Source organism: Delphinus delphis, chromosome 12 (genome assembly GCF_949987515.2).
Source record: "Delphinus delphis chromosome 12, mDelDel1.2, whole genome shotgun sequence".
Lineage (NCBI taxonomy): Eukaryota > Metazoa > Chordata > Mammalia > Artiodactyla > Delphinidae > Delphinus > Delphinus delphis.
Window position 1 is genome coordinate 52,812,464 of NC_082694.2, and position 18,800 is coordinate 52,831,263.

Consider the following 18,800-nt stretch of genomic DNA (forward strand, 5'->3'; position numbering starts at 1 on the left):
AAAATCTGTCTGTCTTACTTTTAGAGGCGTCAGCTTGGTCTAGTGGGAGAAGCCCAAAATTGACAGAAAGGAGATCTGGGTCTCTGTCTAATTTCTGTTATGACCTTGAAGTGTGACCTTGGACAAGTCTCTGTCCCTTTGCAGGCTCCCGTTACCTTGATATGTGTGGTGGGTTACATCATGCCCCCCCACCCCCGCAAAGGTATCCATGTCCTAATCCCTTAATGTGTGAATGTTACCTTAGATGGCAACAAAGGACTTTACAGTTGTGATTAAGTTAAGGATCTTGAGTTGGGGAGATTATTGTGCATCACCAGAGTGGACCCTAAAGGCAGTCACAAATGTCCTTATAAGAGGGAGGCAGAGGCGATTTGAGGAGGGAGGAGAAGGCAACGTGACCAGGGAGGTGGAGGTTAGAGTGATGCGGCCACAAGCCAAGGAAGGCAGTGCCACCAGAAGCTGGAAGAGGCAGAGAAGGATCTCTCCTAGAGCCTCTGGAGGGAGCACGGCCTGGCCGACACTTTGACTTCAGCCCAGGGACACTGGTCTCAGACGTCTGGCCTCCAGAACTGTGAGAGAACAGATTTCTATTATTTTAAACCACCAAGTTTGTGGTGATTTGCTACGGCAGTCCTAGGAAACTAACACAAAGCAACATGGACTAATGAGATGGTGAGAGCCCCTCCCATGAGGGCCACGTCTCACTCTGGAGGATGCTCCTTCTGGGATTCCCACCTTGGCGTGCTTCCTATGGGTTCTGTCCTCAAGAAGGGCCAAACCACAGTCATCCCTCATTAGGGGTGGTGCCTTCTCATCTGCCCACCATTTGGAGGTGGGAAGAAGATGGACCGAAATTCACTTTTGCAGTTTCTTGCCTACAGTTTCTGGAGCCCGTAGAGTGTGGGGTGCTGTGCTAGACAGGAGGCAAAGAGTTATAAACCATCACTGTCCTGAGGCGGCCGTGGCGGGGCGGAGGGGGGGGTTATGATCCAGGGGCAGAGATGGGAAATAGGTAGAATGATGAAAACAAAACAGGAGAAGAGTGCCTTAAAGACACTGGGTGCTGAAAGGATTAGGAGAAAGGGGAGCTCTCTGAAGTGGTGGGGTCCATGGAGGATTCTAGAAGGAGCTAGGCCCTCACTTAGAGGAGGAGGAGGTGCGGGAGGTGTCAACAAATACCAGGACATGGGAACAGAGAAGGCTTGCGGACCGGTAAACTGACTACGTCAGCAGGGGAGGAACATTCATGGAGCAAAGGGGAAACAGCGAGGTGAGAGGCCAGAGGGTCAGAGTACATTCTTAACATACAGATACAGTCTCAGCGGAGCTGCCAGGAGGATGTCAGCATATTGTTTTCAACCAGAATTAGGAGAATCATTTCCATGAAGACTGAGTAAAAATCACAGTGACACTTTATTCAGGGAGCAGCCTGGACGGCATATCTACTTTATAATTGGCATCTCTTTGAAAATAAGTCCATCCTTAAGAATTGTTACGAATTCAGACTACCTTCTCCCCCCACCACAACCTCCAGGATTATTCAAGCTTTACTGGTATTCACCAAGGCCCTAAGGTCTAGTTTCTCTTCCATTTGTCTTGACCCTCCCCTTCAAAGCCCGCCTTGTTTTCTCCCCCAAGTACCGTTTTGTACTCAGAAGTGTTCAGAAGCCAACCATTCATTGAATCACCTAGTCCCCATTCAAATCCTTATTTCAAAAATCAAATGATCAGGCCAACCCCAATCCAACGAAACCAGAATTTCTGAGGATGGGACTCAGGCATCAGTAGTGTTCAAAGGCCCCCCTGTGATTCTGGTGGGCAGCCAGGGTAGAGAACCACTCTTCCATCTGGTTTCTGCCAAGGTGAGATATATGGATTATAAGTTATTGGAGTTTTCCTCTTTTATCTTTTCAGGGATCTCCCAAGAACACAGGTTCTCAAACTTGTGCAGCAGAATCTGACGGAGGCTTGTTAGAACATGGATTCCTCCCCCCTCCTCCCGCCCCGCAGTTTCTGATTCAGAAGATCTGGGCTGGAGCCTGACACTCTGCCTCTCTTAGTTCCCAGGTGATGTTATGCTGCTGGCCAGGGACCCCCACTTTGAGAACCACTGCCCTAGAGCACTCGGGGCAAGGCTTTCCCATGGCAAGAACAGCTGCGTCATGCATTCAACACTGCCCTAATCTAGCTGAACCGTCAGAAACAGCTGCTACAATGCCAGTCCACGGTCACCAACTTGGACTTGGGCTTTAGCAACAATGGAGTATTTCCTTGCCTGTGTCTGAAAGAATCCAAATTTCTAAAGAGGAAAAATCTCCCCTCCCCATCCTGCCTCCCTGGCTGCTTTTTTTTTTTTTTGCGGTACGCGGGCCTCTCACTGTTGTGGCCTCTCCCGTTGCGGAGCACAGGCTCCGGACGCGCAGGCTCAGCAGCAGCCATGGCTCACGGGCCCAGCCGCTCCGCGGCATGTGCGATCTTCCCAGACCGGGGCACGAACCTGTGTCCCCTGCATCGGCAGGCGGACTCCCAACCACTGCGCCACCAGGGAAGCCCTCCCCCTGGCTTTTTATACTCCAACACCGGAAACACGGCATTTGAAGATAGGGGCCGTGGAGGGAGAAAGAAGAGCTCCCACGCTGATTTCATCACTTACTGGCTGTGTGACCTCAGGCAAATGACTTCAGCCCTCTGTGCTCAGTTTTCTCATCTGTGAAAATGAGGATGATAATAGGACCCACCTTACAAAGTTCTTATGAGGATTAAATTACATATTAAAGTGCCTGGCTCATACCTGTTTCTCCATAAAGACTGTCTGTTACTATTGTTACTACAGTGTTCTAGCTAGAGGTATGATAGTTAGTACGGTCATTATCGAGTCTTCGTTTTCCCTGTCCTTTCAGCAGTATTTTCCCCTGATCACCTCCTCTCCCAATAAACGCTTGCTCCCCTTAGCTTTCAGCTGGTTCTTCCCTGTGACTGTGGCAGGTTTTGTTCTGCCTTCTCTTGTAGGCTTCTCCTCTCTCCAGCCTAACTTAAAGTTAGGTGTTGGAATCCCACAAGGCAGTGTTCTAGGCGCCCCCCTTTCCGTACTCGCTGAGTGATCTCATCTACACCCACAGTGGCTACTGCACCTTGACACCTATGACTCGCAAACGTCTCCCTCCATCCGAGACCTCTCCTCCAATCTGTGGACCCATTTACCCAGCTGTGTTTCTGACATCTCCCTCTGATGCCTCAAAGGCACTCAAACCCAACATGTTCAAAACTGCTCCATAATCTTCCCCCAGCAAACTGGTCCTCGTCCAGGGTGCCTGTCTCAGGGCAGGGCTTAACCAACCAGCCAAGTGTATAAATCAGAAACCTGAAAGTCATTCTCAATACCTCCCTCCTCTCCTTTATCCCTCATATCCATCACCAAGCCCTACTGCTTTTACCTTTTGTACCTTTGCACTTATTACCTCTGTACCTGTTACATTTGCCTTTCTGTTGTCACCACCATCATGGCCACCATTCTCGCCCAAGCAGTTATCATCTCTTGTCGAGATTCTTGCAAGTGCCTCTTACTGACACTCCCTACGTTGATTCCAGCTCCCCCCACCCTGCCCTACCAAACGCTCATCACACTATGGACAGAGTTACCCTGCTGCAATGAAAATCTGATTACAATGCATGCCCCCTTCCTTCCCTCATTCTACTGACTCTTTCAAACGTTTCCTGATACTCTTGGAATAAATAGAAGACTCCCTAACATGCCTCGTGGCCTGTGTGATCTGGCCCTATCTAATTCTTCTGAGTAAGAAGCACTTTCAGCTGTTCCCTGTTCCCTCCACCCTGACAGCAAACTCCCTCCTGCCACAGGGCCTTTGCTCATGCTGCTCCCTCTGCTTGGCATGTTTTCCCCTCTCCTTTCACCTAATGAATCCCTCCTTGTCCTTCAGATTTCAGTGCAACCATCTTTTCTTCTAGGAAGCCGTCCCTAACTTTTCTGACCAGGTCAAATCCCCCTATTACATGCGACACTCTCCAGTGGGTCTTTGATTTGTGTCACTGATTTATGTCTTTCTCCGCCAGTAGTCTGTATACTTCATGAGGGCGGGAACTATTGGTAATTCTGCCCTGTTGGTTTGTAAGGGAATTAGTCTAACTCCAAAGAAAAGCGGCTATAATTCCCTTTAAAAACAAGCATCATGTGGGGAGAAGAACTAAAAAAGTTTAGGGGGCTCTAAGAGAGAAACAAAACCAAAGGGTGCTCTGATATTTGTATCTGCAATTTCTTACTGCTTAGGGAGTTAAAGCCTTCAAGACAAGTCAGCCTGCTGCACTAGGCCTCCTGCCTGCAGAATGTGCCCATGAGTGCCCATTCTGACCATTTCCCCCTCAGGGGGCCTGTCTGTATCAGCACCCAATTTTTGGTATAGCTTGGAACAGTTCTTTGGTTCCGTGGACAGATGTCTTCACCTCCCCGTGAGATGGTCAGTTCCCTGAGGAACATACCTTATACTTCCCAGCAATCACCATCACCACTACCAGCTCACAGGCGCTCAATAAAAATCTGCTCATCCAACATTCACTCCACGTTAGCATCTTGAGGGAGGGACTCTCATTGGTTTGGTTCCTCATTGTACCCCCAGCGACTAGAATGGAGCCTGGCACAGAGTGGGTTCCTAGTGTGTCTTTGTTGAATGCACGAGGTCTTAAATACCCACCGCAGATGAGGCCCTGCTTGCTGGAAATTCAACAGTAAACCAGAGTTGGTTTCCCCATATTACTTCTATTGTTAACCGCGTTTCGAGTTATTCTAACTTCAGCCCATCTGAACTTCAGTTTTAACTTGGTTTTCTACTCAATACAGCTCAACGTGCATGGTCCCAAAGCATGGTCAACCCTTGCGACACAGGAGGGACTGTTTTTAAAGCAAGACAAGTTTTTCACTTCTCCTCCCTCCGTTCAGTGAGTCTGGATTGTTTCTGACCTCCACACCTAACACATTTGAGAAGCATGTTTTGATGCAGAGTGAGAACCTCAAGTCATTCTGGGAACTGCTTAATTACATAAACTGAAATCAAAAGAAAGCTGGCAGACCCAGCAGCTACTCATTAATCCCCTCTTGGCATCAGTAGAAAACAAAACAAAACCAAACCCCAACTTCCTTGTAAAGTAAGCAAGTATGTTTTCTGAGGTAATCAAAGATTTTAAAAGCCTTATTCTACCTCCTCCTCCCTTAATCACACCTGAATGTCTGAAAAGTTACGGTCCTGTGATAGCAAGTAAAATAATAAAATCAGGAAAGAGATTATATGTCATGGCGATTTAGGGTAAGAATAGTTAATAATGACCTACAAGCCGGAAGGGCCACGCCATGTGTTTGAAATTCCCATTGGGCTCCATTTTCCCAGAGTGCTAACCTTTCCTGACTTTGAAAGGAAAACTAGGCCCTCCCTGTTCATCTTTCAAGGTGTGATGGATAGCCAGAGGCTTCCTCTCAGCAGCACAGCATGTCCTGCCAATTGGGTTTGTTTAGACACACATTCTCCATCGTTTGTTAGCTGTTTATATGTGCAAAGATTCTATCATCTTTGAATCAATTTCACAGGAATGCCCAACAAAAGACTTGGAACAGTCTGTCTTTGATATGCCAATGACAGGATGAACAATTTCTCTAAGGTACCATCTGAGGGAATCATGGGGCCTGACCTCACACTCTGTAGCATCTCCTTTTCTCTCCACGTCTCCATCATTTAACCTATCAACTCGACAGGTCTCTCCTGGGTGCTCTGCCCTGAGGTAGGTGACTGGGAGATATGGAAGATGATATAAGCCATGGTTTTGATTTTTGGGAGCTAGGAATTGAACACAGGAAACCACAGAAAGCAACACGAAATGCTCTATCATTATGTGCTAAACCCTTCTGTATCAAATCAGATTGTGAAACCTATGTATCTGGGACCTTATCTTCTTAGGCCCCTAGAGAAGAACTGTCTGTCATCCAGGCCTTAGCACTTACAGAAAATCATTATAAGAAACACTCATAAGAAAATTCTTTCTGTATTTTGTTTTCCATAATACAACTGGTATTGATGGAACTAGCCATTGCTATAGGAATTTTGTTGAGACAAATCTGAATTAGGGAAAGACCACAACTGAGGTCTTGAACAACAGAAGGTGGAAGGAGTAGAGAGCCTGGCAAGTTAGAAGCACAGCCCTGAAGGGCAGAGGTAAGCAAGAGTGGCCACTGCATATGGGGATATGAGGAGGGTGAGAGTAAACCAGTGAAAAAACTTGGATATAGGAATGAAGGAGACAGATTCGATGGTGGGGTGAGGCCAGATGGTTCTGAAAACACAGGTGGGAAGTAAAGACCTCTAGAGATCTTCTGAGCTGTACATTGGCATAACTAAAGCTGATTAAAAAAACTATTCTAAAAGCAGAGTTTAGGATGGGTTGAAGGAAGGTTGCTTGAAGTTATTCCATCTCTTCCCTATTTCCACTGTGTTAAATGTTTTATTATCTTTGAGAAAGACCAACAAGCAACCCTCCCTCTCCTCTATTACACTTCCTGGATCGAACGAAGGGAAAGATCCGACCACTTCGGGAAACGTAACCACCTCAATTTTATTTCCCCACCAAGACGGAACAGCCAACATCACAATCAACTAAAAACAGTCAGTCATGAGTGAGACTCTCCAGCTCACAGGGAGACGTACCATCTGTGGACTACAGGCAGAGCCTTGTTCAGCTGGTGTCACAGACCTTCCCCTAAGTTTGGTGAAAGAGAGTTGTAGATAATAAAAAGAAAGGACCTTTCTTCTCACGGAAGACTTACCTGTCAATTAACAGAGAATGAGCGTCTCATCTGAATAATAATTATGATCAGTGATGTAAATTTTCTTATGCAATAACACTAATAATTATCACCCAAAAAATGTCGCTTAAAAAGATTCACGTTCACCCGTCCTCAGCCCTTCTCAGCTTTCTCCCCCTCTCACCTCCCACTGTGCAAGGCCTTACTCGGTTGTGGTCTTTGCCGAATTCAGATTTATCTCAACCAAATTCCTACAGCCACGGCCAATTCCATCAACGCCAAGAGTGGAACGGAGAATACAGAATGGGTTTTCACATCGCTGTTTCTTACAATAATCTTCCGTAAGTCACAGATGGTAGAGTCTACCCTCCTTTGGGTAAAAGGGGAGAAGTATTTTTCTTGGGGGAAGTATTAACCTAATCGGAACTGGCCAAATAGTAAAAATTCCACGCAAAAGTCTGCTGGTTGAGAAGGTATAAACTTCATTCATGTCCATCTAATGTTTGTTTCCAACTGCTTTTAACTCTGCTTATTGGAAGTACACAGGACACCTCAAGTCTAAAGTGACCTAAAGCTGTACTAAACTGACTCACTCGATAAAGCTCAAAATAAACATTTCCTGCCTCTGATTAGAGCTGCACTTAGCCCAGGGAAAATCTTCAAGTTACTGCCAACCTGCCCCACGCACACTGATCTGCGTGTGAAAGCCAGGGCAAAGGGGGAAAGGCTTTGGTTCAATACGTCAGAGAACACTTGCCTTTCGTAGGGTCATCAACATCTTAGGAAATAGAAGTTACTATCACATGATATGATAGGACATACAGAATGGCCCCCAAATAGGCTACATCTCGATGATGCTGACACCAGAGTGACCTCATGCCATGAATAAGAGCAACATCTAAAGGTAAGTAGGAATAATGGTTTGTTGTTAGTTTTCTCTTTGAAAATGATAGAATCCAGGGGGTTTAGATGGGGAACATGGCAGTGAAATGTGCAGCGGTGTGGTTTCGCTGAGGCTCCCTCTTATTCCACTGCATTACCAGAGCGTCAGCATCACCTGACAGTACCAGGCTCCTTCCTGGTTTTTCACCCTCCGGCTGCTTTCTCCATCAAGTGCCACTCCTGGGGTGTGGCTTCTGGCTACTGTCCTCTGTCCCTGGCTGTTGACCTGGACTCCAGGAAAGCAGCAAGGCATCAGGAACCTTGCCCCTCACTCGTCTGCCCAACTTAGCAGCCTGGCCATCTTGTAGAGGTTTCACGCTCTGCAGTGTGCCTGTTGCCCACTGAGAATCTGGTCTGCCCATTCTGGGCAAGATGGTGACACAGGCCAAATCTGTCTTTGATGATACCAAGAGTTAATTTAAACAGAAGGAAAACACTGTCACCACTGTCACCAGCAGTCAGCTGTCTGAAGCCAAGGTTAAGAACTGGATGAAGGTTCCCTGTAAGTGTTTTTAAGCAAAGGAATGAAAGTATTCCTGTTCTAAGCCCATCTCCCCATCCAGCCAAGGCCCATGTCATAGTCTTGTCCTTTACCAACACTCCTTTCATGAGCTCAGGCTTTCCCTCTCAATCCAGTGTGTGACTGCATCGCACTCTGACTGTCCCGCCAATACTTCCTGTGTCTCCAGCAGGATGTAAGGCCCAACAGGTGGGCCTCAAGACTCCCCTTTCCTGTGTATCCCCTGCTTATCTAGGCTTGGTGCATGTCTAGCTGGTAAAGAAGAACTAAGTGAGTATCTCTGGTCTCCAGCTCAGATGCTAGAGATGGACCCCAGGCAGAATGGAAGCAGCCCATGTCGCTGCTACTCTGATTCCAGAAACTTCAGATGCCACCTTATTTCCCGTGCCCAACACAAAAAGAAGCCCCTACAGAGGTCACACCTGAGGTCTGATTTCCAGGAGGCTCGCGCACCTGCTGTTGTAAATAAAGCCTACAGTCCTGGGTCAGGCCAGCCACGAACTGTGTCATGGCTGCAATTGTTGTTGCTGTTTTCTCTCTCATTGTTTTTTGTTTCTTTGCTTGCTTGCTTAATTCGATTTAGAATGCAATTCTGCTAACCAATTCAGGGATCAGAATGTACCCACATCAATGTTAAAATGACCCGTCTATTCAGTGAAAAGTAATCAAGGAAATGTTTTTCCAATTTTACACATAAGGAACAACCGTTCAGTTAACTTTACATCCAGCTGTCAACGTCACAATAGTTCCTCTTTTCTTACCTTTCCTTTTCTTCCCAAAGAATATACAAAGTTCTTGTGACAGTTTTAAACATAAGCAAATACCAGGTAGCTGACCCTAAGGAGAGAAGGTACATCACTATTTCTCTTCAGTTGTGGGAAGGAAATACAACCTGCTTAGATGGAAATATTTAGGTTGAGCCCACCGTACAGAGAAGGAAGGAAAGCTTCCCCTCACACCCCCTGGCTTGGTGTAGCAGTCAGAGCTGATCCTACACGTAGCGGGCAGTGATGTGGTGAGAACCTCTGTTTAGCCTGCAGACCGGATAACAGATGCACACTGTGGTCTATGCAGCAAATATCTGAGTTTCCAATGAAACATTATTTCTCCACTTGGAATGCTGGAAGGACGGCACTCTCTTCCATTCCAAAGTTTACCCATTCACTAGGACCTGGCTCACGCCCAATTCAGCCAACACTGACCTTTTCCCTTCCTATCTGCTCCGGAGCTTTCTGTCTGCACCAGTTTGAGTTCTTGGTTATTCTTACAACACTCTTTAGTAGAAGTAGGACACAGGTAGCAACTGCTCCTGTAGCAGCTGGACTCTGCTGATCATACCACAAGGTCAGTGTGGTATCCGATTCTGGGCACCATATTTGATGCTGACAAACTTGGAGTTCTTACAGAGGATGGCAAACAGGAGGGTGTGGAGAAGCCGAGACCTATAAGAAGCGGCTGAAGGAAGTGGCCATTGTCAGCCTCAAGAAACCCACTCTTAGAGGATGCTGAGAGTCCGAGCTGAATGAATGAATGAACAAATGAATTAGCTATCAAACAAAGGAACACACTGAAGAGGAACTCTCTTCAAACGAGTGAAGTATTGCCATGTTGGTAATCAACTGCAGGACTGCCATGTTGGTAAAGACAACCTGTGTTATTGCAGATTAACTAAGACCAATGGGTAGAAGATAAACCGAGGCCCCTTTTATCAACGTCTAGGAAAGACTTTAAAGAACTCCGGCCTTCTGTCTGGATCCCGCTGCCTTGTTCTGCAGTGAATTCCTTCCAACCTGAGGAGGCCAGCCTTGTATGGATCATCACTTTGCAGGGCTGTTAACAGAAACCCTCTTTGTTCATTGAGGGGATGGGCCAGATGAGCTGGCTGAGCCACAGAATCCCTTGGGAGCGTTTTAAAGCATGCAGATTTCCGGGCCCTTTGATCGGAGCTTCTAACTCTGGCTGGGCCTTGGGAACGTTCACTTCGTTTTAAATTCCCCAGGTAGCTCCAAATGCTCAGTGAAGTTTGGGAACCACTGGACTGGACAACTGTCCTGGCTTCTGACATCAGGATTTGGTGATTTCATTGCATTGGGTTCTGCATCTTTTTGTGAGAATTTCATGTGTCGGTAAGTCCAACAAAGTGTAAATTCTTGGACCAGTGGTTTCTAGCTTTCCTTCAGCCCAGGACTCTTGACAGACAAGGTGTGCTCTCAGGAAAAGCATGGCTTTCCACAACAGGAGGTATCTCCTGCCGTGACCAGGGCCATGTCTCCTGCATCCCTGCAATGCTTCGTACCATGCTGGGCTCATCCAAGCCACTCCACTAACGCCATAATAAAGCTCTTATGTGTAGCTGACACCACGCTGTACCGTGGATTTCCAAGTGCGGGGCCATATGAAAACAAATCAAGGGCCTGAAATTCCCACCCACAGTTGGAGAGCTGTGGTTTCACCACATTATTGTATTTTGTCTTTTCCAGTTTATCAGTCCCACTTGGCTTGACTTGCAGTCCCACAGACACCTCGGTGGATTCATATGCATGGCTGCCCCAAACCAAATAAACCACACCACGATGGCAAGAAAGCTCTGCTGACATCTCCGCTGTGCTAAATTCCCTTTCATGTTCTGACTCCTTTAATAAAGCCGAAATGAAAATGTGCTAATCTGGGGGAAATTGGCAACTTGGAAATAATACACTAATGTATGCATACAACTCAATCTTGTGGATTCTGGACGCTTGATCACACTGTTTTAAATCTTAAGTGGCATGGCTGGTGGCTGCGGGCAAGCTGAAGAGGATTTCCATACCACTTCACTAATACTTTCATTTGATGACAGATAGAGCATGAAGAGAGGTTTTTCATTATTAAATTCTTTGATCTCCATACTTCCACCCGGGTTTACTCTGAACCCCAGGCAGTGCGGTGAGATAAACTTGTACGTATTTGGTGTAACAGCGCAGTGTCCTCTCCAAGGAACTGTTTAACCTCAGCTGGATTCCGGCATGTGTTGTTTTCTAAAAAATCCATGAGCACAGACTCCCATCAACACTATGCAGTCTACATTCAGCAGGTGTAGGTGTTTGTAGAAGCAGAACAAAAACAGCCTGTGTTTAATCTGTGCACAGACCTTTTGTTCTTAATGACCTGAAAAGGTGGTGAAATAGACAAAGCAAGTGAGAGTTTCAGGACCAAGTCTCGCCTCTGATACAAACCGAGGGCCGGCAATTCCGAGAGGCGGCTGGTTTCTCTAAATGTAGAAATCCATGATCTCAATGGCCTTGTTAATGACACGAATGAGGAAAAAGACGTGGAGAACCTCAAATGAAATGTCCATAACTTGACTGTAGTCAAGTTTGTAGAACTCTGCCAGTGGATGTTCTTGAATGTTCTGACAGCCTTCTCCATCCACATCCTCACCTGCATGGTGTAGCGGTCCAAACTCAGCCTCTGGACCCAGACTGCTCGTGTTCAAATCCTAGCTCAGCTACCCTCTGGCTGTGTGAACTGGACAATCAGGGGTGTTGGTTTCCCCATCTGTAAAATCAAGATTCGATAGTAGCTACTTCTTGGAAAATTATAATAGATTATCCTTATCGTAGGTGCCTGGCCCCCAAAAAAGTGCTCTGGAAAATATTAGTTTCAAGTTTTCATTCACAAGCTTCCATTCAGTGGCTTCATATGGCTCAGTGATGAACACATTTCAAATCAGTCCATTAGTTTGTATTTATAGAGGGCTTTCAAAAAGGCTACAGCCTAGTTGGAGGAGTGAGAAGCTCCAATGAAGTAAGAGTTAACACCACAGGAGGGTATTTTATTATTTGTGGATTTATGATGAAGAAACAGTGAAGGAAAGCTCCATGGAAGAGCTGGGACTTAGAGGTGAAAGGGAATCAAAATGAGGAGAGTTTGGGTCTTCCAGGTGTAGGAGAACCGTGAAGTCACAGAGATGGGATGCATTTGGTAGACTTTGGGAATGGTGAGGAGGTCTAGCTGTTTGAAGCAAACCATCTCTAACGCGGCCTTTCCGTTTTTCTTAGAAAATTATAATCTAAGATTAATGTGAGGACACAATTAACAAGTGGAAACTGACAATGGCTCTAATTTATTGAGCACCTACTACCTGTGAAGTATGAGCTACTTTTCCACTGATGCAACAATCTTGAAAGCAAGTGTTAATATCCCCATTTTCTACGAAGAAACAGTGGCTCAGAGGAGTAAGCTGACTTGCCTGAGGCTACTGGTAAGTAGTACTGCTAGAATTTGAACCCAGATCTGTCTGCCCCTAAGCCAGGGCTCTTTCCATCACCCTCAGCATCATTCAATAAGCTGACGTTAGAGGTCACATTTTATGTATCAAAAATAATGGTGCTTGGGGCTCAGGTTAGAGACTCTGTGTTCACGTCTCCACATTAAACCTCTGCTCAGGCTGTATTTGTAGAGGCGGTCTTGAATCTCTAGGACACAAATTCTGGTGCTTTTTGAAGCAGCGTGACAGGGATTTGTTCCTCTCTCTGGGACTCTTGACCCTCTTTAGAGTCAACACAGAATCTAGGTGAATACAACGTCATGTCTTGTATACAGTGGTCTGCTCTTTGACAAATTCCACCATCTGGACCACCAATGTGAAACTGTAAGGGGGAAAATGTCCCCTGAGTGGGGGAGAGAAAACACTGGTGCCACAGTCTATATTATCCACAACAACAGAAGCTAACACCACTCTCAAGTCCATGGGCCAAGGGCTACTTTGTGACACTGCAGGCAAAATTAAGGTTAGGATTTTAACCTTAAGAAAACTCCACTCTTCCTAGCTTACTGGAGCAGTAAGGTGGGAAATAAAGATAAAGGAGTATACTAGAATTGACCAAAAAATTGCCAATCTGGGGCTGTTTAAAGTAGGAACAGCAGTCCTAACTTTTTATAGCCCTGAAGGTGTTATTATACCAAAGTCACCAAGTAAAACTAAAATAACATTCAAAACTCTTTCTACCAAGACTTAAAAATATGTGCTGATTTTATTATTACAGCAGTAATTCTATTGGTATTAGTGATAATACAATGATATAGTCTGGAAAAAGTTTTCCATCAAAAAGGTTTACTGGTTGACAAGAGCTCATATTACCTTTGTAACATGGAAATCTGAATTTCCTGATAAATGCCAGATAAATGAACTGATTTCAAAGTAGTGGAAACTAATTTTTTAAATGGTCAGAAAATATATGAACGAATATTATGTTTTAAACTGTAAAGCACCATATGCATTTGTTATTGTTGCTGATTCATATAGTTCTTGCACAGCACACACTCAAAATAAAACTCTACTTATAGAAACATACCACAGATGCATATCACACCGTTACCCAGACAAGACCTACCCTTAGCCTTCAGAAATCACTGCAAAGAACAGTTGTATGACCTTAACTTTACCAGTTCCATGACTGGCAATTCGGAGAGACTTCACCCTGCAGGTGGTGAGCTGCAGGTAAGGGAGAATTGTAAGTGAGAGTTCTAGAGAGGCTTCCATGTAGAAGACAGTATCCCAGATGCTCTAATTTGTTGCCTCGCTGAAAAACGTGCTACCTCTCCACTCAAGAGCCTTCAGTCGCTTGAAACGAAACCCAAATTATCAGTAGTAGTGCTTTTCAAACGTTAGCATGCGTGAGAGTCAACTGGACACTTTTTTAAAAACACAGATTCCTGGGCCCCAAAATACTGAGGCTGTAAGGTCTAGGTTGGGATGTGAGATTCCGCATTTCCCAGAATGAGAAATGGGCTTCGTCCCAGCAAGCTCCCAGGTGATGCAATGCTGCTAGTCTAGGGATCCCACTTTGAGTGATCCCACTTTGAGCAGTTGCGGTTAGAACCGCCCCCAGTCTGGTGGTCATCTAAATTTCAGCCTATCTCACGACTTCCTGCTTGAGTTGATTTCTCTTCATTATGGCAACCACTCCTCGCTCTTGGTCACTTCTGAACCATCCTGGCAACTCCGCCCCAGGTCCCTCCTCTCCACCTATCAGACTCTTCCTATTCTCTTCCTCCTCGGTGGTGCCTTTTCCAATGAAGACAGTATTGAGAAAACTCTTCCTCCTGTGAATTCATGGCAGTCCCTAAACCAGCCATGTGATGATTAATCACACCCTGTACATTATAACCTTATGCCATTGGCTTACATTGTTAGGACAGAGAAGTTTATTTAACTCAGTGTTTTTTTTTTTCACCCCACTTCTTCAACTGGACTTTCTCAGTCCTTGAGAGCAGGAATTATACCTTGCATATAATAGTCAATCGATTAATAATGACTGATTAATTAGACTTACCGATCAACATAGTTAATATAACTTTGGTTCGACTTGGGTAAGGTTGTCTAAATTACTAAGATGGGTGAGTATCATTACTCTAGACAAGCCAATTCAACACTGTTTCACGGTCTTCGTTCTCAGAGCGGCCTCTGAGGTCCTTTATTGGACCTAACAGAGCAGGCATGCTCAGAAATTACATGGTTGATTACTTGAGTGGCTCGCCCAAATGGACTACTTCTCTTCCTCCTGGATACAAACCAGCTTAGGCTTATACCCATTCATGACCCTACTTTTAAGAATTCCACTGGGGAGTCTACCCACCAATGATGTAAAGTACAGGCAAACCATCAGAGTCTCACATGGACGACAAAAACAAAAGATTTTTCAATTGCCTTCTGACTAATTCCTTACTTAGTGAAATAATCAGTAAGCTGGTGAGGAAACCCTACTTTCAACCACAGTGTTATGTAAAAAATGTGCATTCTCTTGCAATACTGACTCACAAACAATCCGATGCCAGGAAGCTCTAACAAATGCCTGGAAAAGGGGTATATTTCCAGATCCACATGACTTTTACTGTTCCTCTGTGTTGCGTCAGATTCTTGGTTTGCCACGTGGGAGGAGAGCTAAGAAACGATTACGAAGTGAACTGGCTCTATAAGGATGGGCGATCCTGCAACTTTGGGCTTCCAGGCTCTGCTAAACTAAATGGAAGTTTGGTTCATTCATTTCATAAAAGGCAATCAATCTCTGGCAGATACTTCTTGAGCACATACTAGATGCTAGACAGTTCCACCCGTAAACTGCTCATTCTCCATCTCTCTCTCCAAACTCCAAGACGTTGTCTACCCTTGAAATTATACATGCGGTTTCATTTTGTACCATGTCGACTGGGCCTACACCTGAGTATCTGAATATGTAGATGAGATGAGCATGACTTTAAAACAGCACTCAGCTCATGGCCTTGGGCTGAGAGATACCCTTTCACCTCTGCCTCCCAGGCACGGCCGAACCTGCTTCTCAGGGCTCTAAACCAATACTTTAATACCATTCTTTGCTCAACCACTGCACCAAAGTATTTTGATGGACAAGGACTCACTATCTAGTACACTTCATCAGTCTGGCATTTGTTCAAATATGAGACTGTGATAGCTTGAACAGGAGCAAACTGGAAATATATCTTTATAAAGAAATACATTGCTAAGCCAATTGATAGCCAAGTCAAATGCTCAAATGTACAAACCTTTATAATTAAGAACACACGTTTTTAAGTACACCAACAGCACCCATCTATTTGGCCAGTGTGCTAATTCAAATTACCCTTATCTTTTTACCAGGGAAGGTTCTGAGGAACCTCTACCTGGCAACAATCTGTGAGCAGTTCTAACTCCTGTCATCTTTTTGAACACATTCCATATATTTCAGATTTACCACCAATTCTAATTGCCCAAATTAGTTTTCTTTTGCTGTGCATCTGTTTGGATAAGATAAAACTCTGCCAACTTGGTTAAAACAGAAGCACTGACCAAAGAATCATTAGCAAGAGCTCCCCACTAACCCCAAAGGCAGACCTCACCAGGACTAACTCTCCTCTTCTCCGTGAAGCCCTCGACCAAGTTCCCACGTACTTACAACCCAGGGTCAGCCAGTGACAACAGTTGCCTGTAACCTAACAGCACAGCGAGAAACTTCTGCCCTGCTCTCATCATCCAAATGGAAAATTTACGAGAGATACAGACAGACCAGGTCACAGACTGTGTCCTGAGCACTAGAAATAACTTATTTTCACAATTTATTTCAACAAAATGTACTGGGTAACATAAAGTTGTTCAATGAATATAAGCCTAGGATTTTCAATGGGAGAAGATGGTTCCCTGCCCTCTTTCCCAGAGACCAGACTATCAAGAGGCAACCTCCAGCCTTGGCCACTTCAACCTCGCCTTATCTACCTCCATTCGCAAATTTTTGTGAAAAGAAAGGGAGAGCAGGAAAGCAAGATCTGAATAAAGGTAGGTGACTCTTATTACTTCAACACTTCCTTTGGGGTGACTTGAGCCAAGCCGACACTCAGATGGGCGTGCTGGCGGAAAAAGAGGGGAAACAACAAAACATGAGAAAGGAAATTTACAAACGCTACCCCCTCACCCGATACTGCACTGGGCTATCTCATCTCCCCGAAGACCCGTGAAGCCCATTACCACTTGCACACTCTTCCCCTAGGTCACGGCCTGTTACTCCTATATTCTCTCAAGGGAAATGCAAGGATTAAAATGGCTGAGCTAGTGGCAGCCAGCCCTTTGGAATGTCTGTGAAATAGTCATCTCTGGAGGGTCGCTGCTGCATCTTCATAAATGGGTTGGGGGGTGAGGGTAGTGGTGCTGTGCAATACAGCCCCAGAAGAGAGAGTTAAGACAAACTAAACAGCAGCATTCCACCAGCCCCTTGTGCAGAAGGCAAGGGTGCCTTAGCTCCCCAGGAGACAATGCCATCAGCTAAAGCATGAATCAACTGGTCTGCTCTATTTTCTAAACTTGCGCAAACACTTTCCTGGAATCGGCAACATGACTCAAAGCACCTGTGATCATTTATGGCTTGGAAATATAACACAAATACTTCAGGATAATTTTCCAATTGGAAAATATTTAAATTTTCTTTTTTGTATGTGTTTCTAACCTCCAGTGACATCAGATCTTGATCATTAAGATAATGCCAAGGCCGGTCAGAGGTAGCTCATTCTAGAATAAGAAGGTAAAAGGGATTCTGCTAAAATCTGAACAGCACTTTCTCCAGATTGCTACAGTTACAACAGATCTTATCTGAACTGTGGTCCTCACACACAAATAACCGCTGGCTATTCAGATGGGAAGAATAACAAATTATTCACCGAAATGGTGTGCTCCTTTTTTTTTTTTTGATTGTGAAGCTTAACTGCACAGACCGTAGGATGGAAGGCCTGTTGGGGGTATCAGAGGAAGTCTGTGCGTGAAACAACGCCTGCTTTCGCTATTTCCAGAGTATGCGAGAAACTATGACAAACCCAAAACACTGTTTCTGAGATTCTTGGAGGAGTTGTTTAGTTCAGCCACAGACACATTCCCTGCTCTGGGGAGACTAGATAAACAGCATTCTTTCGAGGTGCAGGTCTTAAACAGTTGCTTCCCCCTTTTCTCTTCCCCTCTTAATAGCAGGCTTTTAGGTTTGAATAAACCAGGAACTACATCAACCCCCCCCCCCCACTCCTTTCCCCGTCTGAATACAAGAAGCTTGGAGAATTATTATCAGACACTCTACGATCCTAGCTCTGAAGTGGGGAAGAATTTAAATATTTTGAAGGGCCAAGAAAGGGCAAGGGTAAAATAAGTTAAGAGCACGGTTTTGTAAGTTAGAAAGTCACTATTTTCTCCTCCATACTCTGGTTAAAAACAAGAGCCACATCTGCAGAAAGCATGCGCTTGCTATCAGCAACAACAGACCTCCCCTTCAATCCCCCCACAGTAGTTATACTACTGAACTGAGGAGCCCAAAGGAAGAGCCCGAGGGAGTTAAAAAAAAAATAATAATTTTGCCACCTGTAGTAGTTTATGTGCTACCAGTTTTTGACCAATGAGGTACTTTCCAATTCCCATAGTCTGTACCCTCACCCAAATCAGAGTATAACCAGAAAATGTTTCCTTGTATCTCCCCAATTCTTCTTTCTATCTAATCTAGAAGAGAGATAGCATTCAGTAAGACTTTGCTTCTGCTACAGGCTGCTGATGACAATCTAAATCCCTTGGGCTACGGTTTAAGCATTTGTTGCCAAGACTGTCCTTTCCAGTATCATGTAATACCATGTTTTAAAGAAACCATCGGTGCAAGGAAATCTAATTAACTTGGGGTTACCTATCAGCCAGTATTAAGAAATACATCATTAACTGAAATGCATTTATAAATATATTTAGATGATTTTGGGGTGTCAAAGGAATAACACTATATCTTAAAGGCAGTTAACCATTCTTATAGTCATCAAAAATTGGCAAATTTGAGGACGAAAACTGCATTACAGTCAACAACTCTCGGGGTCAGGGAGGAACTAGGATTCTGTAAAGTCATCAGAAATGAATCTTCTACACTCTTCCCGAGTTACTGAACAATTTGCTTCTTAAATGAATTTGATAGGAAACTGCTACTCCAATTTAGAAGTCACCAGTAAGGATTATTACAGCACAAAGAACGGAGACTGTTACTGCTCTGCCTG

General features: G+C 44.9%; 1 protein-coding gene across 1 annotated transcript in view; it reads right to left on the reverse strand.

The window, feature by feature from the left end:
- Positions 1 to 18,800, reverse strand: part of PRKCE (protein kinase C epsilon) — a 506,967-nt gene that overhangs the window by 81,569 nt on the left and 406,598 nt on the right. The window lies entirely within an intron of this gene.